Genomic DNA, 7,693 nt, shown 5'->3' with positions numbered 1-7,693 from the left:
CAACTAAAACAGTCGACTGTTTAGGCCAAATAGTCGACTTTTTGGTGCTGAAAAATACTCCCACGTACTGCTTGAAACCGTCAACAATTTGGCCCAATCAGTCGACAGTTTGCCCTTAGTGCTACAGACTCCTCTCATGCAATTGTCCCTCGCTTCACATGGCTTTATCCGATACATGTGATCTACTCAGAATATGAGCAACATCTCCAACACCACCATCGAACAAACACCAATACAATAGCTAAATGCATTGTGTGCCAAATCCCTTCCCATCTTTACTCTCACCCAAATCTCACAAAACTCCCACAATCTTCCATCTAATCAACTTTCTTCATTCCAAATCTCACTCAAATACCCCTTCATCAACTATCTCCTTCATTTCAAATCTCTCACGTGATTGTGCATAGTAATAACACCCAACGTCAATCTCTCTTTCAAACATGAAAACCCATGCAAGGCAACTCTCTCTCTCTCTCTCTCTCTCTCTCTCACACACACACACACACACACACACACACACACACACACAACTCACCACCTATCAAACCTTAAACCCTAGTCCACCATCGAGCAAATTCCTTCAATGTAATAGTGTGACTACATTGTGTTCTCATGCCTTTGCAGATCAGAGCCCTTACAACTCACCATATGTTCTTGTTTGTGTAATCTTTATACACCCATTGTAGCATGGTGATAATCGTGCAACCAAGGCAATTTCCAGAGGAATTTCATGGAGATGCCTAAGCAAAATACATGATGAACATTGCCTAGGCATAATGTAATTTTGTCCAAGCAAACATAATTTATGCATAAAACAACCGTTTTTAATTGAGGTAAATCACTCATCGCCCAACCCTTCACGAATTACTAGGGAGGTCCTTAAAGGCAAAACACTCACTTAGAGAATAAACTTGAGGATGTGACTGCCTAGAATTAATAAACTTAAGGTGATACTTCAGTTAGTGCGAGGAATGACTTGGAGGAAATACCGCCCCAACAATTGGCCGACAGCCTAGTCATCTATATAAGGTCACAAAAAGACATAAAATGGCAACAAAAAGACATATAGCATAGAATGGCCTTAAAAAGACATACAGCCTAATCAAACATTTTATTTAGTCTACTCAAAGGGAGTGTAGACAAGTCATATATGTTAGCCTTAAGGTTTCACTAACCTAGTTTCGATGATAACAAACTATTGAGCATTAATAACTTTGCGCTTAAGTTATGTTACATAGGAGTAAGTCATTAAATTTGAAGACTTAATTTGATTTATTTGTAGTGGTTCTCTCATTTGAGTCGTACTTTAATTTGTAAAATCATAAGAAAATATAAGGCATAACATTTATGGACTTTAACCGAAAAAACAAGAACAATTGGCAAACCGAATCCCAACCTTCGCCCAGGTAGAGGCTAAAGGCAGTCAACCAACCCCTAAAAGAAGTCGATTAGTTTGGTTGCTCTTGCCTACAATAGTTTTCTTCTTGTCTCTAACAACTAGTAAGCGGTCGACTAGACTCTTTAAGCGATCAATCAGTCTAAAAGCCAAAAAGGTTCCAATGGGTAGAAAATGACTAGTTTTTATCCAATCTCCATAAATATATCCTCCTAAGCGTTAAGAATGTTAGAGAACATACTTACACTGAATATCCAAGTGCTCTAGCCTTAATTCTCTCTTATTTTCTCTTTGTACTTTATTTTGTTCATCCTTGAGGGATAGTTTAGAAAAGTCTTGAGACTTATTTTAATCATTCTTTATGAGTTAATTTTGTGAGCTTAAATTGTTTATCTTCCTTGTAAGAAATTCGAGTTTGTAAAATTTCTTGTATTGCTTCCTTCATCTCCATTGAAACAATGATTGTAATTTGGTTTCCTTGGTCTTAAAAAAAATGGGTGTAATTGGTGTCCTTATTGCCATTGAAGTGAAGGTTGAAAGTCAAGGTCTAGTCCTAAGAGAGGGGTGAATTGGGTTATTAAAATTTTCTTTTAATTATTTTTAAGAATTCTTTAACCTTTAGCAACACTCAACAGAAACTTAGTTTGTTTAATTAATCCACAATCACACTTAATCTCAACACAAGTAAACAATAACCAAACAATCCAATCAAACACAATATACTCAATCAAGATATAAGATGTAGCACTTTTCAGCTTTAACAAAAACTCAAGGTAGAGTTCGTTTGTAGCCTTGTGAATATGTGTTTGTTTCAAGCCCTGTAATGAATGAAATTTGCTTGTCCTCTTTCAACTAAGATTTTCGCAAACGATTAAACAACGTACTCCCTTTTGGGTTTTCGCAAAAGTTTAATCAAACGTACTTTCTTAAGTTAAGAGTCTTCTTAATCTCGATTTTTGATTTTCAGCAACCTGCACTTTGCATACACACCACATAATATATATATATATATATATATGTAGAAAGTAAAGAGAAGGGTAAGAGTGAGACCGATATTTTTACGAGGTTTGGCTTATCCCCAGCCTACGTCCTCGCCTTAGGCCAATACCACCAAAGGTTTTCACTATAGCACTCCTTTCCAGGCAGAGCAAATCTTTACAAATCCCTCCTTAAGGGTAAAGCCCCTTCTCCAAGCAATACTGTTGGCCTCATAAGGTCTTTCAATCAGTTTTGGTGATAACAAACAAAAGATATTTTAACATGGAAAGGTTGAGTTTTTGTATTTCAGGAAACCATAGATCAAGTATGGATCAAGTGTAGATCAAGTATGGATCAAGTGTAGATCAAGTATGGATCAAGTATAGATTAAGTATGGATCAAGTGTGGGTCATCAAGGAAGTTAAACTAACAAGTGATTCAAAGAGAAACTAAAGCATTGGCAGATAAAGCAAGTTCAAACACATATCCAAAGAACTTCAAAAGCAAAAAGAATGAGAATGATCTCAAACATGACATATAAAGTTTTTAGGAAATCCATTGTAAGTATTTCAAAGTTAAATATCGATTGAAATATGTTTTGAAGCTTTTCTAGGAGATTATGAGGACTTAAAAACCTATTTAGGATTATTAAAATAAGTTTTGTAAAAATCAGATTAAGAGAGCAAATCATTTTTTTTTTTTTGGAAAATGTTTTCAGCAGCTTTTTATCTGTTCAGATGACTAAGCTTCATGTTCAGATGTCTGAAGAATTACTTCAGACGTGTGAAGAATAAGCTTAGACATCTGAAGATTTTCTGGGAAGAAACAAAAACAGGCAGTAGCTGTTCAAATGTATGAACCTGGACTTCGGTCATCTGAACTCGACTCTTCGGTCGTTTGAACCCTATCTTCAGTCATCTGACCCTCTGTCTAGTTCATTTTTTAAAGGATCTCAGGAACTTCAGATGATTGAACTCGACTCTTCAGTCATCTAAACACTGTTCAACAGGAAAATTTTTTAAAATTTAATATTTTAAATAATAGTTGCTTAGGCTCCAAACTTTCTAAAAACTTGGGAATTATCTAAGGAAACTTTAGCAACAAGGAAACTTGTTTGAAAGCCTATAAATACATGGTTTTTCTAAATCAAAATATACCAAGTATTGAAAATCTCTCATAAGCTCTCTTGCTCTCAGAGCCTCATCTTGATCATCTCTTGCAAACTGAAAGTGCTGTGATTCTGAAATTCTTGTTCATCAATTCCTGAAGTTAGATTGCTGATTTCTCATCTAGAGAAAAGGAATTTGGTGAAATTCTTGTTAAGCTTCAAAAGTGTATTTCATTCTTGATATCTATCTTTTGAAGTACATAGTTTTAAGTTGTACTAACCTGCTCTTTGTGTGAGCGTTTCTTGTACACAATCTTCTTATTGTTTCTCTTGTAGATTTTGGAAAATTTCAGGTTGTTGGATCGTTGACCAAACAAGGGTATATTGTTTGGAGAAGGTGGGCTCAAACCTTAGCGAAGGAGTGATTGTAAACAGGTGTTGTTCCACCCAGTAACGGAAGTGCTATAGTTGAACCCTTTGGTATTTTGCTAAGGGCGAGGATGTAGGCTATGTTGAAGCCGAACCTCGTAAAAAACCTTGTGTCTTTCTTTCTTCTTTACTTATTACTTTCTGTACAATCTGTTGTTGTATGTTTTAAAGTGCAGATTGCAGGATCTAAAGTTAAAATCAAAGGAAGATCCTTGATATTTTGAAAGTAAGTTTCGATTGACCATTTGCGGAAACCCAAAAGGGAGTACATTGGTTAATCTGCAGAAATCTTAATCAAGAGAAGTGCATACAAAGGTTTTGTCCAAAGAAGGTTGAGAACGTCTACAAGGTAGCTGATAAAAATTCTAAAATTCTTGCATGATTGGTTGAATTGTTTAATTTGGTTGATTGGCTTGTGAATTTAAATTTCAGTATCTTGAAGTGGGATTGTTAGTTAATTGCTTTATTATTTTGGTGTCATAAGCATTAAAAATATTAAAAATGAAAATAATCCAATTCATTCCCCCTCTTGGGAAGCTATTCCTAATTTCAATTGGTATCAGAGCTAAGTTATAGAAATTCCTAACAAGAAACTATAAAAAGATCAAATGGCAAACATTGGAGTAGCACCCTTCGGTGAAGGCCAATCCTCAACCTGTCCACCAATCTTTTGTGGACACAATTATACCTTTTGGAAAAAGAGAATGGAAATATATCTCCAACACATGGATTGGAAAGCATGTGAAGTTGTTATGGATGGAAACCTTATTCCCACTAAGATAGTTGATGGAAAACAGATTCCAAAAGAAAAGAAAGATATGACCGACTTAGATTATAAAATGCTTCAAATAAATTCAAGAGCTATAAATGCGTTATACTGTGCATTAGATGCTAATGAATTTAACAGAGTCATAGCTTGCAAAATAGTTAAGAAAATTTGAGACAAATTAGAAGTAACATATGAAGGAACAGTTGATGTTAGAGACAATATGATAGACATGTTAACAAGCGAATATGAAGCATTCAAGATGAATTCTAATGAAACAATATCAAGTATGTACATTAGATTTACCCACATAATAAATTCCTTAATTGCCTTAGGGAAAACTTATACTACCTACGAAATGATCAGAAAAATTCTAAGAGACATTCCCTCTATATGGGAACCAAAGGCTACAACTATCACAGAAGGTAGAAACCTTAAGACTACTTCTTTAGATGAACTTATAGGCTCACTTCTTACCTATGAAATGGCCTTAAAAGAAAGAAATCCTGAGCCAAAGCATAAAAGATCCATAGCACTAAAAGCATCTAACCACATCACTAGGGAAGAGGAAAGTGAAATAAGTGACTTAGATCAAGATGAATTAGCATTCATTACTAAGAGACTAGGCAAATTCTACAGAAGGAATAAAAGGTTTCCTAGAAAGTTCAATAAAAAGAAACCCGAAAAAGGAGAGACAAGTAGGAAAGAAAATAAAGGTAAGAATGAACCACCAATATGCTATCATTGCAAGAAACCAGGGCATATCAAACCGGATTGTCCATTGCTCAAGAATGACAATAATAAAAGGAAGGAAGTTATGAGCGCTACTTGGGATGACTCAAGCTCCAGCGAAATAGAAAACGAAACAAGTGGACAAGAGATGGCAAATATATGCTTCATGGCAAATGACGAAGAGGTAAATTCTTACTACTCTTCAACCGAATCTCAAAATGAGTCTTGTGATGAGTTATGTGATAGTTTGCCTTCTTATAAGGAATTACAAGCTGAGTTATTCTCACTACATAAAAGATTTATAAAAATTTCCAAGAGAAATATAACTTTAAAAGATCAAAATAAAGAACTAGTGAAGCAACTTGAATCATTCAAAGCTATTGAAAAAGAAAAAAATTCTTGTATTAAGAAGTTGGAAGAAGAAATAAATATAGCAACTCAAGAATTAGGCAAAACTCATAAAGATAATTTGAATAAAAAGGATCTAGAAGTAAATGAACTCAAAAAGGCAGTAGAGGATAAAGAAAAAATTATCTATAACTTTACTAAAGGTAAAGAAAACTTTGAAAAGATGATTGGACAGCAAAGGCTTCATGGGAATAAAGAAGGAATAGACTATAACGGTAAAGCAAATAAAAGGAACAAAAAGATATACATGGGATACTTTGTTAAGGAAGCTAAGTATTATGCTAGCACTTCATCAAACAACAAACATGAACACACCACTTGCTATATGTGCAAGACTAAAGATTATGTAATGTTTGATTGCCCATTAAAAAGAAAGTATGTTAAAGTTCAAGGAGAATGGAAAGCCAATAATGGAACTAACAACAAAACAAAGAAAGTCAAAAGAATTTGGGTTCCAAAAACTAACACAAAGTATCCCTCATTGTAGGATTGCTTTAGGACAACAACGTCAATGGATAAATGGTACTTGGACAGCAGTTGCTTAAGGCACAAGACTGGTGACAAGACCAAGTTCACTACATTAAAACAAAAGGATGGGGGATACGTCACCTTTGGCGACAATGCCAAAGGTAAAATCATTGGCATTGGAAAAATTGGTAAATGACCTTCACTCACTATAGATGATGTGCTATTAGTAGAAGGATTAAAACATAACCTTTTAAGTATTAGTCAATTAAGTGACAAAGGGTTTGAAATAATCTTTATGAAAGAAAAATGTGTTATTCAAAATCCTAAGAACAAAGAAACTCTGTTTATAGCTTATAGGATAAATAATGTCTATTGCATAAATCTTGAGAAATTAGTAAATCAAAACATAACTTGTTTGACAGCAATGAATGAAGTAAGTTGGTTATGAAATAGGAAACTAGGACATGCAAGCATGGAACTACTATCCAAATTATCTAAGAAAAATCTTGTAAAAGGACTACCAAATACTAAATTCATAAAAGACAAGATGTGTGATGCATGCCAAAAAGGAAAACAAGTAAAAACAAGCTTCAAAAAGAAAAAAATTCATATCCACTAAAAGACCCCTAGAACTCTTGCTCCTAGACTTCTTTGGTCCAACTAGAACCCTTAGTTTAGGAGGAAAACAATATGCTTTTGTAGTAGTAGATGATTATTCAAGATTTACTTGGGTAATATTTCTAGCAAACAAAGATGAAGCTTGTAACCTATTAATAACCTTATGCAAGAAATTATAAAATGAGAAGGGCTATAATGTAACAAGCTTTAGAAGTGACCAAGGTAGAGAGTTTAAAAACAAAGAAGTTTATAAATTTTGTAATGAACATGGAATAAATCATAATTTTTCAGTACCAAGAACTCCATAACAAAATAGAGTTGGACAAAGAAAAAATAGAACTCTACAAGAAATGGCAAGAATAATGCTAAATGAAAATAATCTACCTAAATATTTTTGGGTAAAAGCTATAAATACAGCATGCTACATTGTAAATAGGGTATCGATAAGATCAAAAATAGACAAAACACCATATGAACTTTGGAAAGGTAGAAAACCTAATATTTCCTACTTTCATGTATTCAGATGCAAATGTTTTATCCTTAACACTAAAGATGATTTAGGAAAGTTTGATGCAAAATTTGATGAAGGTATCTTCCTAGGTTACTCTATAAATAGTAAAGCTTATAGGGTTTATAATTAAAGAACCTTTACTATTATGAAATCAATACACATAACATTTGATGAATCAAATAATCATGACAATAAAAATGAGAATGATGAAAAAGAAGATACTCCACAAAAAGAAGAAGATCTTGAAATAAAAGAAGAAAACAATAATGATGCTCCAAA

This window comes from Malania oleifera, chromosome 3 (assembly GCF_029873635.1).
Source record: "Malania oleifera isolate guangnan ecotype guangnan chromosome 3, ASM2987363v1, whole genome shotgun sequence".
NCBI classification, from domain to species: domain Eukaryota; kingdom Viridiplantae; phylum Streptophyta; class Magnoliopsida; order Santalales; family Ximeniaceae; genus Malania; species Malania oleifera.
Note: the sequence above shows the minus strand (reverse complement) of the source record.